We start from the raw sequence: 18,009 nt of genomic DNA on the forward strand, positions 1-18,009 counted from the left end.
GGTGGGGTCATGGTCAAGGGGGCAGTAGGAGGAGGTGTCCGGGAGCTGGCGTTTAGCCTCAGCGGTGTAAAGGTCGGTGCGCCAAACTACTACCACGCCTCGCTTGTCTGCCGGTTTGACAGTGAGGTTGGGGTTGGAACGGAGGGAGTGGAGGGCTGCACATTCTGAGGGTGAGAGGTTGGAGTGGGTGAGGGAGGGTGAAGAGGTTGAGGCGGTTAATGTCGCGGCGGCAGTTGGCTATGAAGAGATCGAGGGCAGGTAAGAGGCCAGTACGGGGTGTCCAGGTGGATGGGGTGTGTTGGAGACGGGAGAAGGGATCATCAGAGGGTGGGCGGGAATCTTGGTTGAAGAAGTAGGCACGGAGGCGAAGGCGGCGGAAGAATTGTTCGATGTCTCGCCGCGTGCTGAACTCATTAATCCGAGACCGTAGGGGAATGAAGGTGAGGCCTCTGCTGAGGACTGATCTTTCATCCTCAGAGAGGGGTAGTGCTGCAGTCCAATGTTTAAGCTCCTCAGTCATTTCAAGGCTGGAGGCTTCACTAAGCAGAGGCTCTGAAAACTATTTGCAACTCTTCGTTAAGCACTGAAAACATGCACAGATTGAGTGGCATTAAATTAAACACAAGGCATGTATAACCTGCAACTGAGCAAAGTTTGAATGCCAACCATTTCTTGTTTCCGTTCCCCTTCCTCCAAATTCTTTTCAACAGCAAAGGGCCCTCCTTTGAGGAAAAATAATCTTTTTGGGATGAGGTCATCATATGCACCATCACATCCAAACTCAGAGATTAGTTATTGTGGCTAGTCATAGGGATCTTCACCTGGTGAAGTACCAAGCACTACAGTATTGTACCAGTGCACCGGGAGCAATTAATAAAAGAGGGTATCGTCTTTTCCCATTTGAAATAGCATTGCAATCTCAAGCACATCTTTGAGATGCTGATTTGCAAGTATTGATAAAGCACCCGCTGTTTACTGATGCACACTTTTCTGATACAGTTTAATGTTGCAGTTAATAGGGCAATCAAAGATTTCCCAATGAGAACAATGCAGTAAGACCACTTTTATCATTTTAACTGTTCACCCGCCCTGCGTAAAGTTAAAAATTGAGTTTCAAGTCCTAGTAAATCCAGTTATTCACGAAATGTAATGTTGATTGAAGATGCTTCAGTCCCTTGACTCAGCATTGTTACCGAGGAAGCTATCACTGCTGCAGGACCTTTGGTTTAATGGAGAAAGGAATCCTACTTAAGGGGGTATGATCAAAACACAAAGGCACAATTTTGTGCTCCTCTTCTGGCTCACATGTGGAATGAACTTCCTGAGGAAAGTATGGATGTGGCTACAACTGCAATGTTTAAAAGACTTTGGGATAAGTACATGAATAGGAAAGTTAAAAATCACACAACACCAGGTTACAGTCCAACAGGTTTAATTGGAAGCACACTAGCTTTCGGAGCGACGCTCCTTCATCAGGTGATTGTGGAGGGCTTGATCGTAACACAGAATCATGAATAGGAAAGGTTTGGAGGGATATGGGCCAGCAACAGGAAGGTGAGACTAGTTTAGTTTGGGATTATGTTCTGCATGGACTGGTTGGGCAGAAAGGCCTGTTTCCATGCTGGATGACTCTATTAGATATAAAATGTCTTGGGTATCTTTGTCAGCACCTTCCTACCCATCTCTGCCCCACAAGCAATTTTACAGACAGCAAAAGAAGTGTAAAGCAACCACTCAGTACTGGTACCAATTGAGACCCTTCCCTGAATTTCTCTGTATCAGTCTAATATATTGCTGATAGCCCTTGTCTGGATTTGGCAATGTTTAAACAGCTTTACACCTTTTAAAAATTGAGCAATTAAGAAAGGTATGCCACCCCCATCTTATTAAATAAGTGTTAGATTGTATTTATTTTAATAGCAGCAAGAAATTAATAATGATGAGAAAGGTGCCAGTTATCCAACTGAAGTTCAATAAATTCAATCATAGATATATAACAACACCTACTGAATATCATACAATGTGATACTGCCTCATTTGAACCAGAAATTCTTTGAGTTCATAAGTTTGAACTGGCCAGTGTAGTGATTGTAACGAGGCCAGCCAGATGGACCTCATAGACTATGAGTTCCCCGATCCGGGCTGTCAATTTGGTCCAGTCAGGGAGCCCTGGCTGACAAATAGAAACAAGAGGGTCAGACATCCTGCTCACGCAGAGTTGGCTCTGAAGGATCTGGATCAGTGTCAAGGACTCTCCATGTATAAATAAAGGGTGACTTGGTGACGGGATACCAGCCTCTGTGGAGTTATTTCAGGCAGTACTGCATGCAGTTATGTTTGTTTTATTGTCCTCAAACTTAAATAGAATTACTTCAGTCTGGATTGCTACTCATTGATTCCTACTTTGACGTGTGTGTGCATGGATGTCAAACAAGGATATGATATTGTTTAGCTATGGTGCCTTTTATGCTGAATAGACTGTTGATGCTGATTTGTTTAGGAGCATAGGAAATAGCAGCTGGAATTGACCTGTCAGCCTTTTGATGCTGCTCCACCATTCTATTATGACCATGGCTGATCATCCAACTCAGTACCTTGTTCCCACTTTTGCCTCATACCCTTTGACCCCTTTGGTCCCATGTAACTCCTTCCTGAAAACATTCAACGTTTTGGCTTCAACCACTTCCCATGGAAGAGAACTCCACAGGCTCACCACTCTCTGGTGAAGAAATTTCTCCTCAATTCAGCTCTACATCACCTGTACCATATCTTTAATCTCCCTGGTTCCAGATTCCTGGTAATCAGGAACACTTTTCCTGCGTTTACCTGTCCATTAGTTTTGTATAACAGCAACTGGATCTGTAATTTAACCCTCCTCAATTAGTTATCTGATAATCTACTGGTTGATTTACTGAGGATCCATATGGTTTAGATGCATAAAGTAGTATCTGTGGAACTGTTGATTATTTACCAGAGAACTAAAAAAAATTATCAAGATAACCAATGCATCAAATATATTTATTGGATAATAATTCCATATGCAATATATTAATTGTAAAACAAACTTCCACAACTCAAATACACTGTTGCTGTATTGGACAAATACTTCATCCACTATGGATGAAATTAATTCTAGAAAAATAGATTGAACCTATATAATCATATCACACAAATAAAGGACAATTGCAGGCTGAACTATCCTATCGTAAATTGACACATCTCCCTATTCTTCAAAGACTGAAATCAGCAGCTGATGAAAAACTAGTAACCGATACCAGCTTATTCTAATATGCCTTTGACTTTTAAAAAAAACTGTTTTGGTTAGTCTTGACCTTGATGACCTGTAAACTGGGTCATCTCAAGTTGAAACTGAATCATATCCATTTTCTTTTTCTTCCTAATAGCTAACATACATGAAATTATGTACACAATGTCTATGCACGACGACATATTATCACTTAAATAAAGTCTCTGCAATCAGGTTCTACTGAACATATTTTTTTAAAATGACATTGCATGCCCATATATAACCTGTAGTATTTCCTTATCACTCAAGACTATACTCTAATGTAACATATTGCCGAAAAACATACATTATTCCTAAATTTCCCTAATGTAAAACATAAAAATGTAAACTATCTTCCTCTAAATTGTGTTTGATTTTATGTTTATCTTCCCAAGAGTATAGTGCATACATTAGTGCTGATTGATCCCAGTCTCTTGGACTGGGAGTCTCGCCATGTGATTTGTTTAGCACAGGTGCAAGAAGAAAAGATTACAAAAGATTAAAGAGATTTGTCACCAACAATACTTGGTATTTTTGTGAATAAACTGTCCTAAAGCTCTGGATCATGCCATAATTACATCTTGGGAATATGCCAGAGGTTCATATTTACAGTGCAGAGAGGCCAAGGTTGAGTAAATCTATCACATTTAATTAGGTAATGCTTCACACAGTCTCTAGGGTTTTACCAATTAAGCAGTTTACAGTGATTATGGGCTGGGTATCTCTCATGGGGATATGTTTTGCCAGATAGTACAGTATGTGACCCGCAAATGACACTCTTGACTGCTGTGCAACTCTTCTTCTGGACTTTTCTCTTCTTCCATGCAGTTTGGCCTCAATTTACAAACGGTGAATCGGTGCAGGAGGAGTGTGAAGGCAGAGGTGGACTAGTTAGAACACCCACCTAAGTTCTTAGTGACAGCTCTTAACCTTGTTTAAAAGCCTCCTCAACTTCACCCACAACTCACCCATTTCCCACACCCACCACCCATGCCCCCCAATGCATTCTCATACATCCTCCATAGCCACTTATCCAGAATCCATTGTGTAAAGACCTCAGATTTTATGCAATAACTTTGGAAAATATTTTCATTCATTGCAGAAAAACAATTAAACTTATACTACCTGATAAAAGCCCTGATCAAACAAACTACAAATGATGCTGAGGGAAAGAAATGTGTCTGTCATGTGAAAATACCCTTCAATATTTTAATTCAATTAGCTTGCAATCAAATACCAGAAACCACATCAAAGTTGTAATCTGATTTTCCAACCTCTTAAAATGGTAATTTATTTATGAATTAATGGAATACCTGTTCTGACTCTCACTGAAAGAGAGAAAGATACGCAGGAATAGGATGAATTGAAAGGGAAAAGTACAGTGTAGGCAATAGAAGAGACTGAAAAGGAAACATAGACTGTGAAGGTAGATAATAGTAATCACAAAGTATGTACTGCTGCTAGGATATGTGTACGTGAGGTTAGATAACATAAATACATGTAATGTAATTAAACTTGTATCAAACATGATTGGATAACATAGTCATGTGTACTAACTTGGAATATAAACTATGCAAAAATGATTTGGTAGAGATATGAGTGAGTAAAGTGTAACATTTTGATTAGAAATTGTTACTTGTAGGAGCAGTTGATTGGAAGCTTAAACAAATAGAGGTGGGTCTCATTTGGTCGAAGAGGAAACAAAGGGTTACGACTCACCCTCACAACATAAACAGCTGAAACTCAACCATAACAGACAATTCATAATGGACATAGCTATTTAATCAATAACATCATTATCGAGGTGGAACAAAAAAACAGCAAGTGCTCATTTCAAAATCAATGCAGAGTGCCGTCAAAATCAATGGATGGGAGGTGTTTCACTCTTTTAAGCAACTTCATTTCCTGAGCGCTGAATGGAGTAGTGAAGCAATTAACCAGTATTTTAAATATTTTATTAATAACTACCAACCAGATGAGGAAACTGAATGTCATATCTCCCAACTTGCAGATGAGACAAAGCTTGGTGGGCGAGTATGTGGTACAGGTGCCTGTTAACTTCTTTTCTTTCCACAGCTGCTGCCAGACCAACCGAGTTTCTTCAGCACTTTCTGTTTTATACCAAGTCATACCTTCCTTCTGTTCCTAAGACCTAGCTCTATGCAAACTAACCACTGCATTTGTTCACAAATACAATGACTGAATTTCAAAAGTATATCATTCATTGTGAAACTCTTAAATGAAGTCATGAAGGTGTGAAAAGTATTAGATAAAAGATGAACCCATTCATTTTCCTTTCCTAATGAATTACTGATGACAGTGAGTAAATTAGGGTGTCTCAACATTATATCTATTGCTCCTGTAAACAATGCAAAAGATAGTGCCGACTGCAGCACACCTGACCAGTGGAAACAACTGACACAAATTAATTGATGGCATTCTTTGAGAGGTCATCGTATCTACAGGACTCCCAAAAACATTGGACCACCGGTAGGTTTCTGGTAAAGTGCTACTTGATGGTGAAACATATGAACACAGTTAAAGAAGAGTTTTATTATAGAATGCCTTAAAGATATTCTTTGGTGGATGTAGAAGCACTGGAGGTGGTACAGAGAAGATTCTGTTATCAGAAATATCTGGATATAAACATCAGGGAGGTCTGGATCCAAATTCTGTCTTCTCCAGACATGTATCATCACATGTGACAGGTTGATTTAAAAAATCTAGAAAAAATGGGGAAGAACCTTGAATAAAAGATAAGTGACTTAACTGAGATCTTTTAAATTACGTAAGTTTTGGATAGAGGGATATAGAAGGATACAATGTTTATTTTTGAAGGAAAGAGCATAATGAGAGATCATCATTATAAGGTAGTCACTAAACAAAATCCGATAGAAATCTGAGAACAAACATGTTTACCCAAAGAAAGGTGAGAATGGGGAATTCAATAGCAGAGAGGGTGAGTGAAACAAACAGCTTTGATGTATTTAAGAAATAACTAAGTAAGCACATGAGAGAAAAGGAACATGATGGTTATGATGATTCCATTTTTATCTATATAGTCATAGCCAGGGACACTTGAAGTGTTTTTTTTTTCCGTTCACCAACTATTACCTGCTCCATTCTCTTGATTCCTCAACTGCTATCAAATTATTAGCCTGCTTATCCAACATCTCAATACTTGACAATTAGAAATTTCTTCCAATTAGCACATTTGAAAGACTGAAGCCTTTGGTTTCAATCCCCACTCCAAACTCTACTCCCTAATTACCTGCTCCATCTCTCTCTCTGGAAACAATCTAAGAATAAGACCATAAGACATAAGAATGGAAGTAAGACCATTCGGCCCATCGAGTCCACTCCACTATTCAATCATGGCTGATAGGCATTTCAACTCCACTTACCCGCACTCTCCCCATATCCCTTAATTCCTTGCGAGATTAAGAATTTATCAATCTCTGCCTTGAAGACATTTAATATCCCGGCCTCCAATGTTCTTCACGGCAATGAATTCCACAGGCCCACCACTCTCTGGCTGAAGAAATGTCTCCTCATTTCTGTTTTAAACTGAACCCCTCTAATTCTAAGGCTGTGCCCACAGGTCCTAGTATCCCTGCCTAATGGAAACAAATTCCCAGCTTCCACCCTTTCTAAGCCATTCATTATCTTGTAAGTTTCTATTAGATCTCCCCTCAACCTTCTATACTCTAATGAATACAATCCAGGGAAACAACTGACACAAATTAATTGATGGCATTCTTTGAGAGGTCATTGTATCTACAGGACTCCCAAAAACATTGGACCACCGGTAGGTTTCTGGTAAGGTGCTACTTGATGGTGAAACATATGAACACAGTTAAAGAACATACACCGTATGTTCGGCCTACCATTTCAGGGATCATCCGTGTGAATCTCCGCTAAACACGCTCCAGTTGCTCCTTCCTGAGGCATGGGGCCCAAAACTAGACACAGCATTCTAAATGGGGCCTAACCAGAGCTTTATAAAGTCTCAGTAGCACATCACTGCTTTAATATTCCAACCCTCTTGAGATAAATTACAACATTACATTTGCTTTCCTAACCATGGACTCAACCTGTAAGTCAACCTTTAGAGAATTCTGGACTAGCACTCCCAGGTCGCTTTGTACTTTGGCTTTAGAAATGTTCTCACCATTTGGAAAATAGTCTGTCCCTGTATTCTTTTTTCTGAAGTGCAAGACCTCACATTTGCTCACAATAAGATTTTCTATTGACAATCCTGGTGTCTCATTTGACCCTGGGATGAACTATTGACTTGATGTTCACATGATTGCTTTAAGAAGAGATTCATTAGCTGGATCAGACCTGGGTGAGCTCTGGTTTGAAAATGAGAGAGAGAAAAATCAATGATATTACATTTGGGCTGGAGGCTAATTGTTAGATGAGTAGCATAGCTTTATTTCCCTTTCTGTAATGTTAGGAAGTCTGATGAGCTGGGATCTTAAAATTGCATTTGAAAATATGGGACTAACTTCTCTATATCTCAGTGACATCAACAGAAGAGAAGTGAACAGTTCATGATTTGTCCTTTGAGTATTTATAGTAGATGTAAAGTTTATTAACTAATAGACAGATGAGTGACAGCACTGTTCTTACCTCATTAGTGGTAAAGATTCAAGATATTTTATTATTATTATTCACAGATCTTGCTTCTACATTAGACAAAATGTTTCTTTTAATACTTTATGCAATGTGGACATCTCAGGCTATGCCCACATTTAATTCCCATTTTTAATTTCCCAAATGGCTGTAAAAGATTAGCCACATTGCTGTGGGTCTGGAGTCAAATGCAGGTCAAATCAGGTAAGGACTGGAGATTTTGATTCCTACTCTTCTTCCCTCCCTAAAGGACATCTGTGAACCAGACAGGTTTGACTACAATCAACAATGCTTATGTGATGCCATCAGACTGGTTTTTTACTCCATATTTTTATTCAATTAGTTCAGGAACTGACAGAAACATACTCTTTAGTGAAATTAAAACTCAGGGGCAGTTAATCGTAGCAGAACAAACACCGTCAAACAAATTAATACTTCTCCAACCTCCTACAATGAGAGACAATGATATATTTACATTGTGACACCAGTTTCCCTTCTCCATTTTTACATGAGTGTTGAAATAATTGAACCAGAATGAAAGATGTCTGGTAGCACACCATTTCAAACTTTTGAATTTTAAACTCAGTATTTTGTTTATTCTAAGTAAAACATCTGGATCAATGGCTCAAGTTGTGTCAGAATGCTCCATATACCGTAGACCAATCATGGAAATATTATAAGACTGCACATTAGCATTCTCCTAATTGGAGGGAAATATCATTTTGAAGGACAGTAAAAGTCCCATTGATGTTCATGAGCTAAATGATAACATCCTTCAATGCATGTTAAATATTTGTGCTTATGTATGCTGATCAGTGAAGTGCAGATAGTTTTCCAATAATGTGTGTTTATTAAACATGATTTGGTTGAACGTGATTAGCGAATTGTGGAATGTTTTTCAATAAAGTGAACTCCCGTTTACTGTTACATGATTCCATCCCCAGCATAGGCTGAACAGCAAAACCCAGCCTCAGGACCCTCTGTTTACAAAATGCAAATCCAGTGCGTTCAAAGAAACTTGGAATGTAATCCGCTCTGAAAGCCTTGAAAATTGGCTTGAAACTGGGAATTGTAGTCTACATTCAGAAGGAACTGTATTTCAAACAGGGGGAGAATTGTGGAGAGAACTAGAATTCCATGTCGGCATTATGAGGTCAGTCAGTTCACGTGCTTTCTGGTGAGGAGCTAGGTGAAAGGTACAGTGCTGTAGTCAGGGATTGTCATATTGAAGTGCTAAATTTACTGTACTATTTCATTGAAATATATGATTTAAAGATATACTTAGACTGTGCTGTAATTTGTGTTAGGCAATTTTTTTTTTTTAAGTTTTACTGATATTAATGGTAGCTTGCCCATAACCATGTTTTTCCCATAGGCCCCATTACTTATATTGCGCGATTTTCATAACACAGCGTCACATAGGGAACACAGCTACCGTGTTGTAGGAGAACTACCTGTAGTAGCTGTGGCCCAATCCACTTACATATAATGTACAACAGGCAAATAAGACAGTAATAAACAAGTTAACAAGAGTAAACATTCTCTCAATGTTGGCAATTACCTTTCACTCCCATATGATAATGGGAGATGAATTGAAGCCATTCTATTACACAAATCAATGAAAGAGTTAAAGTATATCCTTAATTATGAAGGGAAAGGGCATAGTCAAGAAAGAGAATAAGTGGTGTAAAAACCTACGACCAACATACTTGGTATATTGTTAGGAGGTCGAGGCAAGGCCAAAATGCACTGTGTATATCTATGCATCATGTTCCAATAACTGATGATATAGTAATTCCAAGTTGTCTAGTATAATATACCGAGAGACAAAATGCAGTTTAAAAGGTTCTTGGAGTCCTTCAGTTGCTGTAGTTGGATCTGAGACAACAGTTATTTAAAGGAGTCGTATCCTCATCAGTAGTGAAACAGATAAAGGATGTTTCTGTCCTTTATCTATCACCAGCATTGACTTTTGAGAAGAAAGCAGGGAATGAGACAGTTTCCCATTCATTCTTGTTACCAATCCATGTTCCTTCTCTCTCTCTGCCCAAAATCCGCTTTCCTGGAATGCAGTTCACTTGTGCTTCCAACGTCTGGTGTCACTTTTTTTATCCCCAGGATGGATGAACTGCAGGTGACTTTCATTTTAATTCAGAAAGGTTTAAACCAACATTAGGAGGTGAGGGTTCCTTCATATCTGGCTGGGTTTCGACACCTTGCCATACAATGGTAATTTTGATCCAGACTGTCATTATTTATTCCATTTTCATTTCAAGAGCTCAAGCTGGTCAGGTGACAGCCACGACCTTCTTAAGCCACTAATTTCTGCTTTCATCAAAATTGATTAAGAGCCACTAAAAGGTTTGAGATATTAAAATCAGATGATGAAAGTTGAAATTGTTTGTCCATAACATACCATTATTGTGATAAGGGTAGAATATTTCAGTATCTTTATTTTCTAAACAGTATTACTGCAGCTTTTACAAGGACCTGAATGGGAAAATCTGATTCATTCAAAGTTGTTTCACAAAGTTGCACTTTACAGAAGCACCACTATCACTTCAAGGAAGGTCCTATTGCTCAGTAATAGCTCTGCTGTAAAATTTGGATCCTTTGCGGAGGAATAAAGGGATTGGTCAAAAATATGGTTTTGGAAAAAAACCTTTCAATGTGGAGAGCTTGGTTATGAAAGGCAAGAACTTAAGAAGAGAGAATTGCTATGACTGACAAAGGTTTCGTCATGAAATGGAATATGAAATAGAACAATATACAGAAGGTTATATTTAGAGGAACAGAAGAATGGGGTCTGGATGTAAGTGCGGATAATATTATAGGATTACAAGGAGACCTTTTTGATGAGGATGAGAAGTTAAAACTTGATTTTGGGGAAATAAATAAAATTAGAAAGGGGGGGGATGGTGACACAAGCAGGCTTTAACATGAGATACGATGCAGGAAGTGGAGCTCCTGAGCAGTAAGTTTATTCAAACAAGAGGATGGAAGCCCGGTGAGAAGCTAAAACTGTAGGATTTGATGTTCCTGAGTTCAACTGGAGGAAATTTGTTCTCAACTGTGATGAATTTACAGTCAGATCTATTATTATGCAGGCAGTTATGGGTCAAAATGGTTGGGAGGTATAACTGCATGCCAAAAGCACATATGTGAAGGTTAACCCTGCTCACTGGGTCTTCGAGAATAAAGAAGGCTGAGTTGTAATGTATAAGAAGAGACAATGCTTTAAACCAAGAATATTCTTGAGGCCCCCTGTGAAATAATGAAATGATAAAATAAACCAAGGCTCCTTAGACAGCATCTTCCAAATCTACCACTACTACTATCTAGAAGGACAGTATACATTGGAACACCACAACTTGCAAGTTCCCCTCCAAGCCACTCATCACCCTGACTTGGAACTATATCACTGTTCCATCACTGCCATTGAGTCAAGATCCTGAAACTCCTTTGCAACAGCATTGTGGGTCTACCTACACCAAATGGACTGCAGCAGTTCAAGAATGCAGCTCAAAACCAAGAGCAACTAGGGACAACAATAAATACTGCCCTTGTTAATGATGCCATATCCCACAAACGAATACAAGAAGAATGCTGCATGGCAGAACTGGTGAGAGTTTAAAGTCCTTGTGAAGATCTGTAGCTTGGGAGCTGGTGGGATTTGTTGTTGGTGTGTTTGCCGAGCTGGTAGGTTTGTTGGCAGACATTTTGTTCCCTTTCTAGGTGACATCATCAATGCTGCGTTGCCTCCTGTGAAGTGCTCATGGAATGTTCCGCTTTGAATTGATGTGGTTCTGTTTGAGCTGTTTCTGGTTAGTGCCCATTCCAGTTTTTCCATTGTATATTGGGTCCAGGTGTTTATTGGTGGAGCCTGAGGGTGAGTACCGTGCTTCCAGGAATTCCCTTGCTCCTCCTTGTTTGGCTGGTCCTAGTATCGTTGTGTTGTCCCAGTCAAACTCATGGTTCTTGTTGTCCGTGTGTATGGATACTAGGGAGAGTTGGTCATGTTGCTTGGTTGCTAGTTGGTGTGCATGGATACAGGTCGCTAGCTGTCTGCCTGTTTGTCCTACACTCACTGCATGGGATTTTCTAAATTACATTCACCCTGCACATAGTGCGTATTGGGCTCTTTATTCTGATGAGCCACTGTTGAGTGTGGCTGTCCATTTATGTCCTGTCAAGGTCCCGAGTGGACAGCGCAGTCTAGTTGTTAGTTCCGAAACATTTTAAATGTATGGGAGAGTAGCCAATGTGTTGGGTAGTGTCCTGGTGTTGCTTGCCCGTCAGGCATCTGCGGACAAAGCTGTGCAGGTTATCCGTTTTTAGCGGAGACTTTGTATCAGTGTCCTTCCTCCCCTCCGGGGTGCTGCAGTATGTTGCTGCTCTCTTGAACAGGGTCCTAATACAGCTCTTCTTGTGGGTGTTCAGGTGATTGTTGTTGTAGTTTAGGATCTGATCAGTATTTGTGGTCTTTCTGTACACTTTTGTTGTGCATTCATCACTCAGTGGCCTTGTAACCATTACATCTAGAAATGGGAGTCGGTTGTTGTTGTTCTCCTCCTCTCTCCTAAATTTGATCCCTGTGAAAATTCTATTGATCTTCTGGTGTGTGTTCTCCATTTCTAGGCACCATGTAAGACAAACAGGCAGACAGCTAGTGACCTGTATCCATGAACATCAATCAGCAACCAAGCAACACGACCAACTCTCCCTGGTATCCATACACACGGACAACAATAACCGTGAGTTTGACTGGGACAACACAACGATACTAGGACCAGCCAAACAAGGAAGAGCAAGGGAATTCCTGGAAGCATGGAACTCACCCTCAGGCTCCATCAATAAACACCTGGACCGAATATGCAAACTGCTGCAATGGAAAAACTGGAATGGGCACTAACCCGAAACAGCTCAAACAGAACCTCATCAATTCAAAGAGGAGCACTTCACAGGAGGCAACGCAGCACCAATGATGTCACCTAGGAAGGGAACAAAATGTCTGCCAACAAACCTACCAGCTCGGCAAACACACCAACAACAAATCCAATTGTTAGAGGTAAATGAAAGGCAGGATTTGTATTTATCAGTCAATTTTACATTTCAGGCGGTATAGAATGGGTAAAAATAAAGGTTTCTTAATTAGTTCTCAGGATAGTTTTCAGGGTCACACTGGATCTGATGACAGTCATCACTTTAGTTGACCTGAGAAGTTGGTGGTGAATCTTTGAAGCAATTGTATCATAATTAAGCAGCGCACAACCCTACTTTAGAGCATTATGAGTCAATCATATTGTAAGATATAGGGCTCATAGAATCATCGAATCCCTACAGTGAAGAAGCCAGGCACTCTGCCCATCAAGTCCACACTGACCCTCTGAAGAACATGCTAGCCAGACCCATCACTCTACCCTGTCCCTGTAACACTATTTCCCATGGCTAACCCACCTAGCCTGCCCATCCCTGTACACCTAGCCACACTATAGGCAATTTGACATGACCAAAACACATAGCCTGCACATCTTTGGAGTGAGAGAGGAAACTGGAACAGCTGGATACATGGGGAGAATGTGCAAACTTCACAAGGATAGTTTCCCTGAGGATGGGACTTGGACATTCACGAAGTGAGGTAGCAGTGGTTTGTTCCCTTTTCTAAAAGGATATTACTGAATCGATTACAGTGATCACTTTCAAAACTTGGCAGAGTAAGGTATGAATTCAATTGTGTTGGGTTGGGAAGTACAATAACTCTGATGTTAGCAGATCTGTCATTGAGCGGCATATGTCAAAAGAGAGTGTTTACATTGAAAAGGACTGTGAAAGACTGTGTCTGTTGTGATAGCTAAGAATCCGAATTAATGCACCAAATCTTTTTAAGGACAAAATGTTTTGTGGGTGGTGTTGGTGAGACATAGAGCATAACGAACAATTAATTACACATCAGAAATGCACAAAAATTAAACCCTAAAATTCAATTACTTAGAAATCAAAATACAAAACACAAAAAGTTAACACTGTGGAAGAGAAGAATTCAGAGATTATCTGACATTCTGTGTTTGTGATGGCACCTACAGTTTTTTTAAAATTGAAAGTACATCTAATTTTCAATCAATATGAATACAGTTTGGGGCTGAATTTTTACACTCCTCTGCAAGTGTATGTTGAAGGTGGGGTCGAGCAGAGGGACATTAAGGCTCAGAATATGCATGTGCTGTCTGTCTGTCTACTGTCTTCCTGCCCCACACCCAACCCATCTCCCATTTCACAGGGGTTACTGTAGGAGCTGGGTAGCTCATCCACGATTGGGCATATCGACATCCTGAAGTAACAAATCAATGTTCACTTTCTCATTGCTACTTCCTCACACCATGGGAGATCCTATGCCAATCCAGCAGCCTGGCAGCTTTTTCTGGACCAGTTGGGAACAAACACTCTTGGGATCATCTGTGACTATTGGAGGCATTTTCCTCAACCCCTCCCTCTCAGCAGGTCATATCCTGCTTTAACCCTGCTTTTAGCACCTCATATCCAGCCCCAGATCTGCTTCACCACATTACTACACCTGCCAGTCAGGCCTCACCACTACCTTGAACCTGGCTTCAATCCAGGCTCTAGAAATTTCTTTCCTTTGGCTCTAATTATAGCATTTAAATCTGATGCTGTTGGGACTACAGAGCTTTTGACGTTTCAGATTGGCAATTTGCTAATGTTAAGGGGGTTTAAATGGTCATTGGATAAACATATGGATGAAAATGGAATAGTGTATGATAGATAGGCTTCAGATTGGTTCCACAGGTAAGCACAACATTGAGGGCCGAAGGGCCTTTACTGCACTGAAATGTTCTATGTTCAATGTTCTATGTTCTCTGAGGTGGGACTTCCACACAGATAGGGGTGGTAGACCCACCCTGAGCCAATTAACCACCTGTCAAGCATAAAAATGGTGCAGCCAGCATTATTGTAGATAGCGTCCTGGTCAATTTTCTTTTGTTTTATCAAAAAGGAGCAGATTGTGGAACCCCATACAATCCAGCCTATGGTTTTTGACATGCGTCAACACTAAATTAGCTCAATATTCATGACTGAAGTTTGTAATCTGGTTTTTAAGTGCATTACTTTGTGGTAACTCTGAAATCAATGATTTTGTTTCACATGATCTATCACGGTGGCACAGTAGTTAGCACTGTTGCCTCACAGTGCCAGAGACCCAGGTTCAATTCCCGCCTTAGGCGACTGACTGTGTGGCGTTTGCACATTCCTCCGGGTACTCCGGTCTCCTCTTACAGTCCAAAAATGTGCAGGTTAGGTGAATTGGCCATGCTAAATTGCCCGTAGTGTTAGGTTCAGGGGTAAATGTGGGGAATGGGTCTGGGTGGGTTGCGCATCGGCGGGTCGGTGTGGACTTGTTGGGCCGAAGGGCCTGTTTCCACAATGTAAGCAATCTAATCTAATAATATCAGCTCAGTATCTTTAAAAGTGCCAAAAAAATTCATAATAAAGCAGGCTTAGAATCTTTACATTGTAGAAGCAGGCTATTTGGCCGATCAACTCCATGCTGGTCCTCTGAAGATCATCCCACCCTGACCCACCCCATCTCTGTAACTCTACATTTCCCATTGCTAACTCACTTAACCTGCACATCGTGAAGTAGTTTAGCATGGTTAATCCACCTGACCTGCACATCTTTAAATTGGGGGAAGAAACCAGAGCACGCAGAGAAAACCCACACAGATACAGGGAGAATTTGCAAGCTCCACCCATACGGTCACCAGCGGGTAGAATCAAACCCAGGTCCCTGGGGCGGGGAGTGCTAATTGCTGAGTTAGCCCTCCAACACTTATTCAAGCCCAATGGATGCCTAGGAGACAGTGAGGTCTGCAGATGCAGGAGATCAGAATTGAGAATGTGTTGCTGAAAAAGCACAGTGGATCAGGCAGCATCCAAGGAGCAGGAAAATTGACGTTTTGGGTTGAAGCCCTTCATCAGGAATGAATGGATGGCCTCAGGTAAACCAACAGCATTACAGGAACATGCAGCAAATTGAACAACTCAAATTTTTACTTCCCCATTGCATTATTTCACCAGGGAGCAGGAGTTAAAATCTCCTTCACTGTTTAGCTGAGTTGGAGTTTCACCACTCCCCAACACTCCCCCCCACCAAACCACCTCCCCTCCCCATTCTCCGTCCCTGACCAGCAATGTAATTTTGTAGCATTACCGTTTATAAAATGCAGGGGATCATTTATAGCATCCATCTGGCCATCCTGCAACCATTCTTGTGTATCAGTAACTGAACATGCCTCATGCAGATGGAATGTCTTGGCAAGTTTTCCTGAGTGACGCACTCAGGATTTCAGTACAATAGTCCCAAGTATAACTTGTACCCTGTATGTATGCCATGCTGCTTTATGACCATGCATGCTAAGCAATCAAAGGGGTTTAAGATTGTCTAAGTGACTAGTTAAAGAATACAAATGTAATAACCTATTAGGCGGTATGTTTCCTTGAGAGATGTATTTGCTACAGGTTTCCAATAGAGAGTTTTTTTTTGGTTTAACAAAAGGCAGGATTAAGTCCTCTGCAGGCAGCAGTTATTTCTTATCATGTATTTTGACAAAATTGGAATAGTCTTTGAGTGCCCTCTTTGGTAACTATCTTTTGTTTCACTCTTTATAACAAACTATTGTCAAATATGTCCCTATGCTAGCAGGAACATCTACTGACATGGGGTATAAATTTTTAACTATTTTCCCTGTTCAATACAAAAGTAATTCACAGGTTTTACTAACTTTAATTTCAAAATTCTTTGAATTAAATTTTAGTGCCAATATTTGGAGAGAAAAATACAATTTTAACTGCATTTTCCTCAGTGTTCCTTTTTGTAATCTATTAGCTGTTTAGAACTAACATCACGCTATCTTTAAAATTTCAGACATAAGTAAGTTGTTTGAGAGTGTAAAATGAAACACAAAATAAAGAACAGCTGAGATATAAAAATCTAAGCATGCTTGCGAATGAAAAAGGCTGTAATTCTCTCTGTTCAAATCTTTATAATTTTCTGTTTTTAAACCAGGGAAAAATATTTTCTTTCCTCCTGTATACTCTTTGTCTAAATCTATTTTATGTATGCTATTTTATGTCAAATCCATGTGTTACCAATGAGTGGATTTATGAGTGAAGGGAGTAGAAATTAATAGTTAGAGCACTGTTGTGGTGTTCTGAAATCTCATTAATGTGCACGCAAAATCCCGAGATATTACAGAGGAAACATAACAGCTTGATATATACAATTAAAGGTCAAATTAAATTAAGTATCCAACACATCAGCAATATCAAATCATTCTTGTTCAATAGAACAAGCAGTATCCCACTGCAGCCTGTCCTGATTATGACATTAACGTATTCATTTCTACGGCATTGCCATAGCCTAAATGAGTTGGAGAATGCCAAATGTTAGCAACATGAAGCACAGCAGGAATTTAAAATAATCTGCTCCAATACAAAAGACATTTCCTGTGATCCAATTGCATTTATTTGCAATTTTGTTATCTCCAAAATTTACAACGTCTCAATCCTATGCCGTGTGAATCTTTTTATCTTTTCAAGTTCCCATTCAGATTCAACTAATTAAATAGGTATACAATGTAACAACTGTGAAGGCACAAAAGAAGTGATTTCATATAGCATTTGTTCATTTTCTCATTGATGTAAACCCAAACAAAAAAGAACGTTATAAGTTAAAGAGATTTCTTTAGAAATTTGGATGTTAGAATATAAAAATTGAAAACATTCATGATAGGCACACTTGGATGCAAGATGGATGAAGAAGGATAATCATATTGCAACTAACCAATGTTATCATTAAACAATCATTTAGATACAAAATAAAAAAGTATTGTTGAACGTCTGCAAGAATTGCTTGTATAACAGTGTAATCTCTGTGCTTCATTTGTTTTTGTAAGGGGAACTCTGAAGTACCCTGCTTGCAATATGTTTTTTTTCCCTGTTTATGTTTTGATTATTCAAAAGCACATCGAAAAAATATTCTGTATGTGTCAAACAGTGATTCCCTGTTA

General features: G+C 39.8%; 1 protein-coding gene across 7 annotated transcripts in view; it reads right to left on the minus strand.

Moving 5' to 3' along the window:
• LOC122564092 (zinc finger protein GLIS3-like) overlaps positions 1-18,009 on the minus strand; it is a 567,943-nt gene that overhangs the window by 543,469 nt on the left and 6,465 nt on the right. The window lies entirely within an intron of this gene.

The sequence above is a fragment of the Chiloscyllium plagiosum genome, chromosome 2 (assembly GCF_004010195.1).
Source record: "Chiloscyllium plagiosum isolate BGI_BamShark_2017 chromosome 2, ASM401019v2, whole genome shotgun sequence".
Lineage (NCBI taxonomy): Eukaryota > Metazoa > Chordata > Chondrichthyes > Orectolobiformes > Hemiscylliidae > Chiloscyllium > Chiloscyllium plagiosum.